Here is an 18,710-nt window from a genome sequence, read left to right as displayed (position 1 = left end):
CTTCACTGGCGATGTTGCACAGTTTATGTTTTTTTTCGAGGAGTTATTAGAATATACTTCTAAAGAGAAATGTCGCTTCATTTGTTGCGGCAATTTCAATATTAATTTTTCGTTACAAAGCAATGTTGTTCGTGACTTCCCTATGCGGTTGCTCTCGTCTGGGTATGTAAATTTAATCGAAACCTGAACTAGAGTAATATGTCCTATTTCGACTGCACTGGATCTTTTCATAACCAATATTGAAACTGATGTCTACAGTGCCGGAACAGTGGCTTCTCATGTGAGTGACAATTGTCCTATATTTGTCACCTATCGAAAGGAAGCCTCGAAGCGTACGACGCATTACAGATTGCGCTTTAGAAGCCTTCAGATATGTCATCTTACAACAGGTCATCTGGTATGTGCAAGGAAATAGCGAATGATGCGTATGCTGCTTTTATTGCGCAGTTTTTACATATTTACATCAAGCATTTCCCGCTTGAAACAGTAATGCGCTCTAAAAAGATAAAAAGCCTTGGATTATTCATGAAGATCTAAAAATGATAATATATAAAAATAGATTCTATCATTTGTTTTTGCGCACGCGCTCAGAAAACACTCTGAGGTACTTCAAACAGTTAAGCAATAAACTAAACTCGGAACTTCGCAGGGCAAAAGCTGCATACTACGAATGTCAGTTTACTGACACTACTCGACAGCCCAATAACATTGCCTGGAGAATGATAAATGACGTCTTAGGCCGTCAAAAGAGAAACCTCACTGCTAAGGCAATAAACTTAAATGGTCTCGAAATAAAGGGCAAATCACTTGCAAATTATTTCAATAACCACTTTGTAAATACTTTCGTTCCTTGTTCCAGCAATGCGAATTTGAGCTTGACTCAAATAACGGAATGCATATTTTTAGAGCCAACAGATGAAATTGAAGTTTATATTCCTGAGCTTAAAGAATACCAAGGCTTTGGACATCGATAATATACAGATTAAAACAGCAAAACACGTCGCTGACTTACTTTCATCTGTGCTCACTTATATTTATAACTTGGAGCTTGAGTCTGGAATTTTTCCCGCTGGTATGAAATTGGCTAGAGTTTCGGTAATTTGCAAGGGTGGTGAACGCAACTTAGCTTCAAACTATAGAGCAATTTCTGTACTTCCGCAAAACTTGCTGTTGGGCTAGTTGGTTCAAATCCATATTTGGGAACACAGCGCGGAACAAGACGCAGCACAAGAAAACGAAGGTAGACAGGACAGAGCGCTGAACTGACAACTTTTATTTGAAAAAAAAGAAGGTGACCCGTATTTAAGCGGTGCCTATCATAACACGTGATCAATTCAGGGAGAAAAACTCTGCTAAAATACCTTTCTTGAAGAAAGAATTGGCCAAAGACAGCTAAAATGTTAAGAGGGATAAGCTCTGATAAATAATTTGCTACATGAAAGTTATCTCCAGTGCTGATAACCAGAAAAAAGAGATGAACATTTAAAAACATTTTAAATGTTCCTCTCTTTTTTCTGGTTATCAGCACTGGAGATAACTTTCATGTAGCAAATTATTTATCAGAGCTTATCCCTCTTAACATTTTAGCTGTCTTTGGCCAATTCTTTCTTCAAGAAAGGTATTTTAGCAGGGTTTTTCTCCCTGAATTGATCACGTGTTATGATAGGCACCGCTTAAATACGGGTCACCTTCTTTCTTTTCAAATAAAAGTTGTCAGTTCAGCGCTCTGTCCTGTCTACCTTCGTTTTCTTGTGCTGCGTCTTGTTCCGCGCTGTGTACTTCCGGTCTTTTTGAAAGCACTATAAAAGCTTATCTACATAGTATAATGAGGTTTCATAAGAGCAAACATAATTTAAGTGAATCACAGTTTGGCTTTAGAGCTGGTAGGTCAACATAGACCGCATTGCTACCACTTAGAGAAAAAATAATGCAAAATATTGAAAATAATTTTTTCACCGTAAGCATTTTCATCGATTTTGCAAGGCGTTTGATTGTTTAGACCATAATATTCTAATCAATAAGTTATGGTCATGTGGGATAGGCTGAACGCCGCTATCATTACTGGAGTGTTATCTCACTTTTATAACACAATCTGTAACCCTCCATAATGCAACTTCTGAGTTTCTACCTTTCCGCTTCGGTGTACGGCAATGTAGTGTGCTGGAACCCTTGTTGTTCAATTTATTCATTAGCGATATTATCAAAATAGATAGCACAGTTCAGTTTATAATATACGCTGACGACACTACACTGCTTGCCTCTGGCCCACACTTAAATAATTTCTTAACGAAATGTAACGCTACTCTAGATAAATTATCAGTTTGGTGCCGCTTAAATCGACCTAAATTAAATGCAGCGAAAACTAAAGCAATCACTTTTCGGGCAAAAAATAAACGCTTGCACCACGATTATGTGTTATAGTTTAAAAGACAGGTGATTGACATTGCTGAAGAGCATAAAACATTAGGAGTATACTTTTCATCTAACTTGAGTTGGGAAATCACATCAATCATCTTTGCAAAAACCTTTCTTCTTTGCAAAAACCCAAAGAAAGCGGGTGTACCAGATGAGCGACTCGAGCAGCCTGGACAAACATGTCTCCTCGGCAGGAAGTGATGAGTTCTCGGCAACAAGCAATGAATCCTCGGTCCGACGATGACGGATTCGTGCAAGTTGTCAGCAAGAAGGCCAAGCGCAAATTGCGAAGACAGTCCTCCGAGTCGTCATCGTCATGCTCGGCAACGGTCATCAAGGAGCGTCGTGCAGTGGTGCATACTGCCGTATTTGTGCCACAACAACCTATGGACAACCTGAACCTCCTTAACAGGCAAGTCCCATCAATATATCTTGACAGCCTCGTACCAGGACGAGTTAAGGACGTGAGGATAAACCCCAACAAAAACATCATTGCAATTGATGTTACGGACCGAAGCGCAGTAGACAGTTTGGGTAAAATCAATAAACTCGGCAGCATTAACGTCCGTCCTCTTGATGTGCAAGAGAGCGGGACCAGGGCTGGCGTAATCTACAACGTGGACGTCGAAATCAGTGACGCTGATTTACCCATGCTAATCAGGCCTACGACTAACATCACTGCAATAATTCGAATTCAGCGCCTTGGAAAGTCTCCCTGCATCAAACTCACATTCCAGGGTGACTGCATTCCATCGCACGTCAAGGTCGGGCACTTCGACACCCAGTCCGACCCTTCGTACCAAAACCGCTACAATGCAGGAAATGCATGAGGATCGGTCACGTCAGCAGCGTCTGCAAATACTCCATTGTGTGCCCAAGATGCTCCGAGGCACACAGCGGTGACGCTTGCCAAGAGATTTCCTTTAAGGGCGCCAACTGCCATGGCCCCCACGACGCTTCTTCGAGGGACTGCCCTCGGCTAAAGGCTGAGCGGGCAGTACTCCGACAGATGGTTCGAGACAATTCTACACACAAGGAAGCCACTGCTAAGGTGCGACGACGTCGTTCACATCGAAAAAGATTGTCAAAGAAGGTAACCACCTCTGAAGAGCAGATCTCCAGCGCTACTGTGGCTTGCCCACCAACAACCACAGCCACCCACAACATCCCTCACCTTGGTAACGCGATACTTGGAGCCCCAGAAACGTCTTAGCCACCGCTACCGAATCCAAGTAAGCCCACTCGTCCAGAGACCTTGTTACACTCCGACCGTCCAACTGAGCCATCCCAAGGGCAAGTTTCAGACTGCGGTCAAGATAAGCAAGTGATTGTCATGCTTAAGTCTCTGATGAGCGCTATGCGAATCCTGCTTTCGAACATGCACACGCCAGCAGCGTACAGCGCCTTGTAAGTACTGGACGCATTGCAACCGGTTCTTGCAGCTTTACAGTAGACAGCACCATGGCTTTCTCGGGATTACCTTTTCACAAAAAGGTCAAGCAAGCATTCATCTTTCAGTGGAATGCCCGTGGACTACAGTCCAAGATTTCAGATATTCGACGCTATGTCTACGAAAATAAGTTCACTGTTCTTGTTATTTGCGAGCCGAATCTACCAAATACTTTGCGAATTTCCGGTTACGAGGCATTTCCTTCGCCAACACTCAACAGACCTAGCAAAGTCGTCGTCTACGTACGACGTGAACTAACATATGTGCTCCACTCTGTTCCCCGAACAATGACAACCAGTATGTGTGTTTGACCGTGAAGTGTCGCGCCCTGACATTTACGCTAGTGGCTGCATACCTGACACCATCAAGTCACTTCGACGATGACAGATTAAGTGATCTTATAGCCATTACTTCTGGACCATGGATAATCACAGGTGACTTTAATGCTCATCACCCCGTTTGGGGAGGCGTTCGGATGAACTCTAAAGGCAGAAAGCTTGTGTCCTTCGCCTCTGATAATGGTCTACTCTGCCTTAACGATGGAACGCCGACCTATATTAGAGGTGTTAATTACAGCAGCTGCTTGGACTTTACTTTCGTTTCACATTGCCTTACAAAACATGTCCCGTGGTTTACAGATATAGAAACTCATGGCAGCGACCATATCCCAACCTACCTCAACATTACCGGCCATTCGACATCTCTCACAGCGACACGTATGCGGCGTATTGATTGGACACTTTTTAAAACTATTATGGAAGATACTTGCACCCGAGACTTGTCCACAAGTCTCGAACAAGGACGCTATGGAGAGTACAACCTGTACCTTTAACCCTGTCGCAAACTACACAGATTTTGACTTTGAACTACAACGACTGTCGATCGCTTCGGCGAAGGGCGGAACGTAGATACCGGCGCACAAACTCTCGCCTAGACCTCACATACGCAAGGCGCATACAGAAAAAGATCCAGCGCAAAATTCAATCCCTGGAGTCGAACCGCTGGAGGACATTTTGTGAAACTCTCGACCCACGGAAGTCATTGTCACGTATCTGGACTGTCATTCGCGGCCTTCGTACATCACCCCAACAACGACACCCTTTCAAATCAATCGCGCTTCACCAGAGATGCAGTGAGGTCGACGTAGCCGAAGAATTCTGCGCAAGAATAACAGGACCTTCAAACACACTCGCGCCACAGCAGTGTAGTGATGTTCCCCCATCGAGGGATTCACGGATGGATCTACTGTTCACACTGGAAGAACTTGACGCTGCTCTCGCTTGTTGTAAAAGGTGATCCTCGCCAGGGCCAGATGGTGTGACATACTCTGCGCTTGCCAATCTAGGCCAAGAGGCTCGACAGGCTCTCTTGCCGACATACAACAGGTCATGGAGTGACGGCAAAGTTCCTAGTGAATGGAAGATAAGTCGTATCATTCCACTTCTAAAACCCGGAAAATCACCGCTCTATATTAATTCGTACCACCCCATTGCGCTCTCCAGCTGCGTCGGTAAAGTAATGGAAAGGATGCTATTAACACGCATTGAGTGGTACTGGAACGACACGAAAAATATCCAGATTTCATGTCTGGGTTTCGACGCGGCCGCTCCTCTATAGATAATGTCGTAGACCTGGTTACGTCAGCCAATGTCCAAAAGAATCTGAAAAGATTGACTGCGGCATTGTTGTTAGACATTAAAGGTGCCTACGACAATGTAACGCATGAAGCCATCCTAGATGCACTGGAAACTGCTGATATCGGAGGACGAACTTATAGCTGGATACACAGTTATTTGTCAGACAGGTCACTGTTCATCCAGACAGAGGACGGACGAACAACCTCACATAGAACCTCTCGCGGAGTTCCGCAGGGTGGGGTACTGAGCCTCATTCTATTCAATCTCGTGCTCATCGGCCTAGTCGACCTGCTGCCTCAGTCAGCTCAGACCTCCATATATGCGGATGATATTTGCATTTGGGCCTCAAGCGTGACTCGACCCCAAGTTCGTGCAAGACTACAAAAAGCGGCATCGATTGTGACGTCATATCTTCGTGTACAGGGTCTTACTATCTCAACAGAGAAGTGTTCTGTGGTGGCCTCCACACGAAAATTACTGTCACAATACGCAGTATGCATAAATGGTAAAACTATTCCTTATGAAAAGAGTCATCGCTTCCTTGGAATCGTCATTGATAGGAACCTCTCGTGGAGTCCACATATCAGTGGTACGAAGAAAAGACTGACGGCGATTGCCCATGTTCTCTCCTTTCTAGGAGACAAATCCTGGGGCGCGTCAGTGCACTCTATGCTGCAACTATACCGTTCGCTTTTCCTGGGTTACATGCGGTACAGCTTTCCAATATTCAATAATATTAGGAAGACGAACATCGAGATCCTCCAATTCGTGCAAGCACAAGCTCTCCGCATCTGCCTTGGACTGCCAAAATGCGCCTCAACGGCAGCAACTGTTCTTCTCTCCCGCGAGCATCCCGTAGCTACATATATTGCTGTTGAAACCATGAGGACACATATACGACACCTCACCCGGGTTTCCCGTCACCACCTGGCAACTATCCCAACCATTAGACCACATACTGCATTTGCCAAAACCATAGCAGCTCATCGCACCTACCTTCCTTCACAGTTCACTCCAGCTTCAAGACCGAGTTTACCCATATGGAGCCTACATGAACCGAAAGTTTACCTATCTATTCCGGGAGTAAAAAAGAAAACGGGTGTACCATTGCCTGCCTTGAAGCATATGACGTTGGCTCACCTGTATCTATGCGCAATAATCGTGAACACGTCTACACCGATGGCTCAGTTGCTTCAACAAGCTCCGCGGGGTCCGTAGTGATACCGTCGAGGTCCATCGTGCTGAGGATCAAGACGACGTACCCCACCTCTTCAACTGGTGCGGAACTGGCTGCCTTACGTGCAGCTATTGAATACATCGGCCAGGAACTTCCAGGTGTCTGGTCCATTTTTACGGACTCGAAAGCAGCGCTTCAAGGCGTTCAAGCTTCGCTTCGTCGTGGATCACATGGACAACTAACTGCAGAGATCCGCGTGCTATACCACGACGCTACATCAAAAGGTCATGATATAATTTTCCAGTGGCTACCTGGACCTTGCGGTATTGAGGGAAACCACCAGGCAGACCAGGCAGACCAAGTTGCCCGTTCTGCACACAACGACGGAACTACAGTGAACATTCCTATATCTAGAGTTGACGCAGCTTGTCGTCTTCGTTCCTTAGCGGCGGAGTTAACGCTTTCAGCCTGGAACAAAGGAGAATTTTCCAATCGACGCCTCAGGGAACTAGACCCTGGGCTGCGCCTTCGTGTTCCCCCTAACAAAGGGCGGCGCGAAACAACACTGATGTGCCGTATGTGGCTCGGTGTTGCATTCACCAAAAAATACGCTTATGTGATGAGAATGGCGGATAGCCCAAACTGTGAAAGATGCGGCTGCGAAGGGACAACACAGCATCTCCTTTGCGAGTGCCCTGCTTTTTCAAGCGAAAGATATGCGCTGCGTTCGGCTCTGGACCATCTTGACAGCCGTCCTTTCACAGAGGAGAAAATCCTCGGCCCATGGCCACAGAAGGCGCCTAACGGCAAAGCCTTCAAAGCACTTATGTGTTTTATGAGAGACACAAACTTGATTGAGAAACTGTGACTGCGCTCCTCGCCGCCTTACCTTTCCTATCATTCTCTTCTATCTTTCTCCTTTAAACTCCTCATTCCCCTTCCCCAGTGCTGGATAGCAAAACGGAAGCTTTCCTGGTTAACCTTTCTGCCTTCTCTCTTTCTCTCTCTCTCTTTCTTCTGTTGTGGATGCATGGCCGCGGTGTCGCAGTACTTTGCCCTTAAAATGTAAAATCAGATTTATTATTCACTCTTCCATTCCCATTTAACTTACTGCAATTTAGTATAGGCTACGACGACAAAGACTAATATGGACAAATCAATTGTACTACAAATAAGAATCGTTCGCCTGATTGCTAACCTTAAACACTCATTTCCCACAACAGACATTTTCAAACACATAACATCATTCGCATTGACAATCTTTATGAATTCCGTCTTCTGTAAACAATGTATTTTTAATCCACCAATGTCACAAATCATTTATCAACGTTGGCATCTTTAGAATTGCGCCATACTTCGGCGGACAAAAGGAATCAAGACACATGAACAATACCGTTTTTTCGTAATAACTACAAATTGCAGTGTTTAATTCATAACCTCCCTCGCACTTTGAATAGTTTTAAAAACACTGCTGGCTGTACCAAAAAATATCTACTGAGCTATTTTGTTAAATTATGAAAGGAATATATGTTGCTTTGATTTGTTTATCTGTGCAATATTTCCGTATGTATTGTGTTATATTTGCTCAGATGATTGAACGGTTCTTTTATTCACTTGATTTGCATTATTATAGCAATTTTCTATTTCTGCTTATTTATCTTATAGCTCTGTAACTTTTGTTTGAGTATTTTTTTTATACGTGAGTCTCTCTGATGTTTTTTTTTCTGTTGTATAGTGCGAGTTTTCATTATGTTTGTATTATTTCATTATTACATTTTTGCTGACGCGCTTTCTGTGTACGCCATGCCTTGCAACGGTTTCCTGGACTTAGTAAAGCTGCTCTAGCTGCTTTTATCCAGGAAACCTTCCAGCAAAACTGAAAAATAAACTAAAACTGAAACTGAAACTACCCTTGAATCTGTTTGGCAAGATTATCTAGTCTAGACCAATCGCAAAATGTTTTTGGCTCTGTCTTAGCTTTTTTAAGGCATTTTTGGTCGTTTTTGAAAAAGTGACCGCCTGCAGCCTTTCTTTGAAACACATCACGAAGCAATACAGCAACACCACCCTCTTTGGCTGCTTGGAGGACACTAAGGTAGCTGTTACACTGATAGTGCGACACTCGTTTCAACGGAACAGCCTGTCTCGATCGCAATGGCCGCTCCAAAACGTCGACCCCCTGGGAGATACACCCTTTTTCTTCTTCCTCCGGTGCTAGTGTTGTGACTCTTCGGACCATTGCAAGCTGCTTGGCGACGTCTTTCCTAGGTTCTACAGCGCATTTTGTGCCAAGCTGGACATTGCGAAGTACGTCCGCCGGAAGATTCACGTCGCCTTCAGTGTGATTGCAGGGCCTTACCTTTTGAATCTTGCAGCGGATGTTCTTTTATTGCTTCTGATGTTTAGGAACGGTGTAGCATGGATCATTCGGTTTATAATGTACGCCTGCATCAGTCTCAAGAGGAGAATTAAGGCCTCTACCTTTGAGTGCAATCCTCCTCAATATCCCTGTTACTTGCGTCGCGTATGCCATCATCATCTTCAGCCTGAGAATACCCAATACAGGGCGAAAGCTTCTCCCATATTCCTCCAACTAACCCAGTCCTGTGAGAGCTGCATGCACCTGACCACTGCGAACTTCTTTGCCTCATCTGCCCACTTAATTTTCTGCCAGCCCCTGCTACGCTTTCCTTCCATTGGAACCCTTTTTGTTGCCCTAAGCGACCATCGGCTATCATTTCTTTGCGCAACATGACCTGCCCATGCCCATTTCTTCTTGATTTCCACTGCAATGTCAGTGACTTGAGTTATTTCCCTGACCCATACTGCACGTTATCCCTACAATTTTTTCTTAGCCCTCTGCGTTGTCCTCAAATTAAGTAGAACCTTCGTTGTTAGCTCCCATTTTTCAGCCCAATAGCTAAGTACAGGTAAGATACAACTGTTGTATAGATTCCTCTTGAGCGATACCGTTAAGCTGCTAGTCATAGTATGGGAATGCTTGCTATTAACATTAGTAATAGCCTTGCTATTAACATTAACATTAACATTAACAATAGCCTTGCTATTAACATTAGTAATAGCCTTTCTAGCCAATCCCCACTATCGCTATCTAGTTCATCTGTACCAACAACTGTATGCAAAAATTTTCATTTTCATGCTATTACCACTGAAGACATAAAAGCTGTTGTAAGTAAGATGGCAGTAAACAAAGCAACCGGTCTTGACGGCATTCAATCAAGGGTAGTCAAAGATAACATAGATATCCTCTGCCCTTACCTTTGCCACTTGTTCAATCGTTCCCTGGAAAATAATCGCTATCCTGATACACTGAAAGTTGCTAAAATAGTTCCAATATATAAAGCAGGAGATCGTAACCAGCCAGGTAGTTACAGGCCGATATCTGTACTAAGTGTGATTAATACACTTTTCGAAAAACTAATAGCAAAACAAGTAAAAATATTTCTTGACAACAATAATATCATTACACCTCAGCAACATGGATTTGTCGAAAATAGGTCAACTTCCACAGCAGTGTTAACTTTATCACAAGCTATTAATTCTGCCCTGCATCAGAACAAAATAGCTGTTGTTTTTTTAGATATTCAAAAGGCATTTGATACGGTATGTCATCCTATATTGTTGCAGAAGTTGGAAAGTTACGGTTTTGTCGATAACTCGTCCAAATTTTTTCACAGCTATCTATCTAACCGTAAGCAAAGAGTACTTATTAATGATTTTATATCAGATGTGAACGATGTAACCTGTGGTGTGCCACAGGGTTCGGTTTTGGGTCCCATGTTGTTCTCACTTTATCTAAACGATCTCCCGCAAGTGCTACGCTTTTCTCAAGTACTACTGTACGCAGACGACACCGCTCTTGTGGTTACTGGGGAATCTCTTCAGGAAATTCAGACGATCATAATGAATGAGCTGACAATGCTGTCTTCCTGGTTCCTCAACAATCGCTTAACGCTGAACATTGCCAAAACTAAGTATATAATCTTTCACTCTAGACACAAGACTATGAACAATACATTTACACTTACTCTAGGTAACTCGTTAATAGAACCAGTTTCTTCTTTTAAATATTTAGGGGTTATATTTGATTGCCATTTACACTGGAAAGAACAAATTAACAACGTATGCAAAAAATTAGCCTTTGGGTGCCACACGCTCATTAAGGCGAGATACTATTTTCCTTACGATATACTACGTTCCCTCTACTTCTCGTTTTTCCATTCACATATCAGTTACTGCTGTGAATCTTGGGGTCTAACATATAAAACATATTTGTCGCCTTTACATCGTCTTCAAAAGCGGGCATTGAATGCAATAACAACTAGTAATTTTGATCAATCCAGCAGCAACATTTTTGATGCCAACAATATACTATCGTACCTAACCTTGCGTAACTACAAAGTTGCGCTTGTGATCAACAATATAATTAGCACTAACTCCCCCCTTCCATTAAGCCTATTTGTCCAGCCTTCGCGTAATACTAGGCAGGCATCTAACTGTAATTTTAACCTTCCCAAATGTAGAAATGTGTATGGTGAACGACTGATGGAGTTCAATGGTGTTAAAATATGGAATGAATTGCCGATCGAGGTAAAAGCCGCCAGAAATTTTAAATTGACATGTAAACTATATTACCAGTCTAATCAAATTCTGCCTGAATTGCTTTCTTAGTGAAATTCCCATATGTAGCCTAGTTTTTGAAACATGCTTTACACTTGTATTTGTTGTTGCGCACATGCAATAGCGTGTGCGCAATAATTTTTGTGAGTGTATCGTGTACTTCGCTTGCACTTTATTGTACTTTGTAACCATATTCTTTCTAATTTTCCTTCTCTTCATTGTAGTACTATTATGCTTATCGATTTTATTTGGTGCTCATAATTATGTGGGTATATTATTTTACTTGCAGTTTGCTGTATTCTTGCCTATGTACGCAACTGTAGCAGTAATGTTGCGTTAATATCATTATTGTTCCTTTCAATCATTGATCCTCTATGGCTGAACCTGAGAGTAATATTTGTATTTGGACCGGCCACTAGCCTACTGAGCTATCGGTCCAAACAGTGTTTGTACATTTTATTTGGTTTTGTCAATAAAGTTCCTTGGAAAAAAAAAAATGCGCTCTAACGCAGTCGTATTTTTGTTATTTCACTTTCATGGTCCGGATCTGCGGTTACTATACCTGTCCTCAATAGACCTATTCGCTTACTAATTCCAGTGCTTCGCTACCTAACGTAAAGTGCTGTTCCTTCCCTAGGCTATTGAACATTACCTTAGTCTTCTGCATATTGTATTTCAAGCCTACCTTTTTATTTTTCCATTCTAGGTCATCAACAATTCTTTGCAATTCATCCCCTGAGTTACTTAGCAAGCAATGTCATCAGCAAATCGCAGATTATTGAGGTATTCACCATCTACTCTTGTTCCTAACTGCTCCCATTCCAAGTCTGAATTCTTCAAAGCAAGCTGTGAATAGTACTGGGGGGGGGGGGGGGGGGAACCATTCTTTATAGTAATTTTGTTACTTTCTTTATGCGAAACTATGGTTGTTGTGCACCCTCTCTCTCTCTCTCTCTCTCTATATATATATATATATATATATATATATATATATATATATATATATGTAGTGGTGGCACACCAACGCTCGGTGACTGCCGACGGTGACGAAGACGATGAGCGTATGTCGAAAGGCGCGTGCGACAAAGACGGCAGACAAAGATGAAGACGCAAGTGACTGACGCGCTAGTTAAACGGTTGACCGAAACACCGACCTGAGCTTGAACGTACCCTTATATTTGGTGGAGCATGCTCTTCGTTCCCTCCTTTCACGCTGGGGCTTCGCAGCCGCACACTCGCTCCGCCATCCGCTATGCCTGAGGCAACAAGCCAGACCACGACTCCATGTTCGACTGATCCCACCGCTTCTCCTACCCTCCTGTGCTCTGGTGGGCTTCGCCAGCGTGACCCCAGCTTCTTCAGTGGCGCTGACCACCAGGATGTAGATGATTGGCTATCCTTCTACGAACGCGTAAGCGCCAACAACAAGTGGGATGATACCACCAAGTTAGTCAACGTCCTCTTTTACCTGACCGATGTAGCAAATGTATGGTTCCGCAACCACAAACCCCACCTGCCCACCTGGTAGGCCTTCAAAACGAGCTTTTCCAAGGAGTTCGGTCGCCCCGCTGTGCGCAAACGGCGCGCCGAACAACGCCTCAAAGCCCGCTCTCAGAATCCTGATGAAACGTTCACCAGATACATAGAGGACATTGTGGATCTTTGTAAACGTGTTGATCCTTCTATGTCCGAAGCTGACAAGATCACCAAAATCCTGAAGGAAATCTCTGACGATGCCTTTCACATGTTGACGGCCAGAAACCCGCAAACCGTCGACAAAGTGGTTCAGCTCTGTCAGAGTTACGACGTCCTCAAGAGGCAACGAGCTTCTACTTGGCGTTCTCTCGTGAACGATCGTTTATTCGTGCTTCCGACAGCACGCGGTCTCAGTTCTGAACCACCTTCCCTCCTCCCCGAAATCAAAGCCTTTATGCGGGAGGAAGTGGCTCGCCAACTGTCGCTCCTCCCTGATTCTGCCGCAACCACCCCATTGCTAGATTCCGCACTTCGACGCACCATCCAGGAACAAGTTGCAAAAGTTTTACCACCAAGCTCTCAAATTGCGCCTGTAACAGCCCCGCTAACGTATGCCGCTGTCGCCGCCAGACCACCACCCTGCCCTGTCGCGTATGCTGCGCCGTTACCACCGCCACCACCTCCGCCCCGCCCTTTTTATCTGCCTCCTCGACGTCCCGTCAACTATCCATGGCGGACCTCCGACGACCGCCAAATCTGTTTTTCATGTGGCGTTCCTGGCCACGTCGCCCGGCTTTGTCGTCAGCGCGCACAGTCGCACCGCAATGGCCCCCGCCTGTACAGTTACAACTACAGTTCAGACTATGAACCTTTCCCTCCCCCTGTCCCAACTGGCACTTCTACTGACTCATTAGATAGATTTAGCTTGCCGGAGACGTACTGACGTAGACGTATACCGGTTTTCCGGATCCCTCCTGCGCACGCGCATTGACAGAAGTGAGTGCAATTGCGGCCAGTGCGCCTGCGTGGGAGGGCTAAGGTAAACCGGTATGCGTCTACGTCAGTACGTCTCCGGCAAGCTAAATATCTCTATTTTATCCTGACCGCTCCTCCCACTCCTCCCGCCGACCGCCGTCTCACCACCGTCGTTCCCTCTCGCCGCTGTGCCGTCGCTCTCCGGCTGGCCCGGAGGAAAACTAATTCGGTCGTTCCAGCTCCTATAGGTGGCGCGGCGGCAGCACGACATGGCGGCTAAGTCGGTTATAGCGCCGCTGCCATAGAGCGCATATTTTGACAAGCGGGCCTGCTTCTTGATGTTGTAGCGTCGTTCGTGTAATATTTGGCGTTTAAATAAGCAGCAGTATGTCATATCAGTCATAAATACGAAGCTGTGTGTGAGTTTACTCACACTTGCTTTAAAATAACGTTCATTTATACGAGTGGGCGTGGATTCGCTAGTTCGCAAGTGAAACCTCCGTCAGTATTGCCGCACGTACCAAACATACCGCATTAAAGGGAAGCGATCTCTTTAAGCGCCAGTTTTATAGTCGCCTTTTATTTTATGGCCTGCTTCAGCGCGGCGATTGAGTGTAAATATATTTCACGTGCTCATATATCGAGTATATAACAGCTTGATTGTCGTCAGCGTATATCGTGAGGCAGTCTAAGAGGCGACTGTATGCTAATGTTAGAAACAGTAGCTAAATGACTATTTGAGATTAAAAGAACAGCCGAAATTAACACTCGATGTGTGCTCTTTGCCCTATCGCAAGAAAAGCGCGCGATCATTTAGGCAGAAAATATCCGCAAATAAATTATTGCGTTTGTTCAGACCCACTGCTCACCCTGTCGAAAAAATAAAAATACATCTGAAAAAAATGTACACATTTCATATTGTTATGTCGCCGCTGTATGGCTCGGAAGCCACCCTTACAAATCATGTCCTTCGTTTTTGTTTTTTTCAATTAACCCCGTGGTGATGAATCAGAATAAACTAAATCTGAACGATGGCCGTAACGAACAGCTGCACGCGAAGTATAGGTGGTTATTTATGAGGGAAAGGGCTCTCCCTTTTGCCATATGTTTGATATCAGCTTGGTGTTTAAAGAGTGCAGCGCTTTCGCACCACTGCGATGGCATGATATTAATCCCAAATTTAATGCGATTCGCGAGCACGAATGCACTGCCGATGCGGATTTTGGCCTCAACAAAATGCGACGCTCAGAACCCACATGGGGCGCCAAGTCAAAACGCCTAACAAACCGGCCCAGCGAACCGAAACTCTCATTTTTACTCATTTGCTCCATGGCAGCAATAACATACTTGCTTTGTCAAAGAGTTTATTGATTTGCACATCTCGGAATAGCAAAAATATTCGTTTCTTGCTCGCATCTCCACGCTCCAAACCAATGCGATCGCCCGCGCCGCGATGAGCGACCAGCGGCTCGCTGCTTCAAAAACAGGCCGCGCGGCGCCGCCACCGTCGTTAAAACGGCCGCAGTTCCGGAGGCGAGAACTGCGTTTTCTTCTACTTGTACAAGTCCTCCGTCTTCCCCTGCCAACGTCATCGAAGGTATTGTTGATGGCATCGCAGTTCTCGCGCCTGTGGGCACTGGTGCCGCTGTGTCTGTTATAAGTGCCACCCTTTGCCGTCGACTTCGTAAAGTTACGACGCCTGTTTCGAAATTTTTTCTCCGAACTGCCAGCTCACATCGCATTCAACTGCTTGCGGCGTGCACAGCTCGAATTGTCATTCAAGGTGCATTCTACGTTGCCGAATTTCTTATGCTGCCTCACTGCTCTCACGAACTGATTCTGGGTTCCGACTTTCTCACCAGTCATCACGCGATTATTGATTGTGCCCGAGCTAGCATCGAATTGTCTCCGCTTTCACCTGCCGCCTTATCCGACACACCGCTCCACGTCGATAAGATAACCGTGGCCGAAGATACTGACATCCCCGCCTGCTCTACCGTCCTCGTGCTCGTTTCCTGCACCCGCTTTTCTGATTCGACAGTTCTTTTCACTCCGATTCATGCCCGTAATCGTCGCTATTGCTTAGTCCTGCCAAACGCCCTTCTGACTTTCTATGGTGGGTATAGAGCGCCATGTACGTCTCTAACCCGTTGCCTTCCGCAACGCTTCTTCGTGGAGAACGCCTTGGTCATGTCGAGGCCTTTGATGACGCTATGACATGCCGTCTCGGAAGACCCAGCCCCACTTCAGCTCGATCCTATTGACTTGCCTGCTTCTATACAGAACGACAACTCCACTGTAGCATTTTCTGGCTGTCCTGATGCCAGCCTTTCAGCAGATCAACGAGACCAGCTCGTCAGCTTGCTTCGGCGCTCCCGTTCCTCATTTCACCTTCCTCGGACATCTTTGGAGCGCACATTCGTAGTCACTCACTGCATCGACACCGGTACGCACGCCCCGGTACGCCAGCGCACTCATCGCGTATCGGCTGCAGAACGTCAAGTTATCACCGAGCATGTGTTACGTTTCTCCACCGAGAAGTGGGACAGCTGACGCGGCCACCGCATAGCAACAGGCAGAACCGCGAGCGGATCGGCCATTTCGACGCCGTTCATCGGCCGCGCAACGCTTCCTCCCGCCGACAAGTCTCAACGTGATCCTGCCACGCGCCAAATGTGTGTGCGTGTGTGTGTGTGTGTGTGCAAACGCCGGCCAAGCCTGCAGCTCGAGGGAGAGAGCGTCGCCCTCGCCCGTCTGCAGGAGGTGGAGGAGATGCGTTCGGACCAGCTGCGATTGAGTCATCCCATCTTGCCCAGACACGTTGGGCGCTCCATTTCCTGTGAGGGTTTACCCTTTCCCTGTGAACTAGCATGCCTATATAAAGCAGCGGCAGACTCCACTGCGATAGAGACTAGTTTGACGCGCCGTTGGCACGATGCTAGACACCAGCTGTGTAGATAGGTTATGTGAGACCTTGAGGTGCGGCGCCTTCTGGTGCCAAACCTCCTCCCATCTGACAACGGCACCAGCTGTGTGAGAGTGTCTGTAATCTCTCCGGGTCAGCTTCTCTGCCCGTATCTTCTCGATGTTGTAGTAAAGGTTGTTTCGTTAGAAGACGCCTCGTCTTTGCTGGCACCTTTGATGCCGTCCGCCGTCCACGGAGCCGCCAGGCCAACGCTACCGAGGGGCCGCGCGCCGCACGTAATAACTGCTGGCAGCGGTACGCTACCCCGGCACTCGCGACCCCAAATGTAACACATGTTAATGGCATGCTTCAGCGTGGCGTCATCCAGCCTTTGCACAGCCCTTGGGCTTCTTCAGTTGTTCTCGTGAGGAAACAGGACGGCTCTATACGGTTCTGCGTTAATTACAGGCGTTTGAATAAGATAACGCGAAAAGACCGTATACCCCCTTCCACGTATTGATGACGCTCTCGATTGCCTTCAAGGTGCCGAATTCTTTTCATCTCTGGACCTTCACTTGGGCTACTGGCAAGTACCCATGGCAGCTGACGATCGACCAAAAACCGCTTTTGTGACACCTGATGGTCTCAATGAATTTGACGTTATGCCGTTTGGATTGTGGAACGCGCTGGCCACCTTCGAGCGCATGATGAACACAATTGTGTGCGGACTCAAGTGGCATGACTGTATTTGTTACCTGGACGATGTTGTCGTGTTTTCAAAAGATTTTACATCACATTGGACCGTCTCGAGCGTGTGCTAAAGTGTTTGACTGATGCCGGCCTGCAACTAAATTGAAAAAGTGCTGCTTCGGGGCTGGCCAGCTTCCTATATTGGGACACGTTGTTTCGAAAGACGCTGTTCGCCCAGATCCTGCGAAACTCCGTACAGTAGCTGAGTTTCCACGCCCAACTTCTCTAAAGGAGCTGCGTAGTTTTATCGGGCTACGCTCGTATTTTCGTCGCTTCGTCCGCAATTTCGCTTCGATCATCTCGCGGCTGACTGAACTCCTTGCCGGTGACGCCATTCTTTCGTCTTGGGCATCCGACTGTGATGAGGCCTTTTCGACGCTTCGGCGCCTTCAAGTGTCGCCTCCGATTCTCCGCCATTTTGACCCTGCGGCTTCTACCGAAGTTCACACTGACGCCAGCGGTGTAGGTCTTGCCACTGTCCTTGCACAACGAAAGCCCGGCAACCCATAGTACGTTGTTGCTAATGCCAGCCGTACCTTAACAAAGGCCGAAAAAAATTATTCTGTAACCGAAAAGGAGTGCTTTGCCATTATTTGGGCCATTGGGAAGTTCCGCCCATATCTCTACGGTCGTCCCTTTTCTGTTGTTACGGACGATCACGCACTCTACTGGTTGTCCACCCTTAACGACCCATCCGGCCGTCTTGCTCGTTGGGCCCTCCGCTTACAAGAGTACGACATTCGGGTCACCTACCCGTCTGGCCGTGAGCCTTCTCATGCCGACGCCTGCCTAGGTCACCTCTTCAATGCGGCTCTGACTCGACAGCTATCACCATAGGTGACTCATCTTCACTAGAAATTGCCGACAGGCCCAATGAGCAAAGGCAAGACTCTTGGATCGCTTCTCTTCTCGCGCTTCTATCTACACCTTCTCTGCGCCCAGCTTCACGAACGCTTCGCCGCCAAGCTCGTCATTTTTCCATCCGCGACGGCATGCTTTACCGCCGAAATTACCTTTCCGACGGACGCAAGTAGCTCCTAGTCATTCCTCGGCACCTCCGTTCGGAAATATGCGCCGCTTTTCACGCCGATCCTCAGTGTGCCCACGCCGGAGTGTTGAAAACTTACACTCGTCTTCGCCTACGCTATTACTGGCAGGGTATGTACCGCTTCGTTCGTCATTACGTTCACGCATGCCAGGAATGCTAACGCCGCAAAAACCCTCCACACCACTCCACCGTTCCGATGAAGCCCTTTACCTGCCTCCGCCGGCCATTCGATCGTG

At 46.3% G+C, this 18,710-nt stretch overlaps 1 protein-coding gene and 1 pseudogene across 1 annotated transcript in view; one reads left to right on the top strand and one right to left on the bottom strand.

Moving 5' to 3' along the window:
• The window catches only part of LOC146175270 (uncharacterized), a 303,458-nt gene that overhangs the window by 102,175 nt on the left and 182,573 nt on the right, over positions 1-18,710 (bottom strand). The window lies entirely within an intron of this gene.
• LOC146175272 (uncharacterized) overlaps positions 12,573-18,710 on the top strand; it is a 40,480-nt pseudogene continuing 34,342 nt past the window's right edge.

The sequence above is a fragment of the Amblyomma maculatum genome, chromosome 11 (genome assembly GCF_055883805.1).
Source record: "Amblyomma maculatum isolate TAMU_Amacu chromosome 11, ASM5588380v1, whole genome shotgun sequence".
Classification (NCBI taxonomy): Eukaryota; Metazoa; Arthropoda; class Arachnida; order Ixodida; family Ixodidae; genus Amblyomma; species Amblyomma maculatum.
Note: the sequence above shows the minus strand (reverse complement) of the source record. Positions and strands in the feature narration are given on the sequence as shown.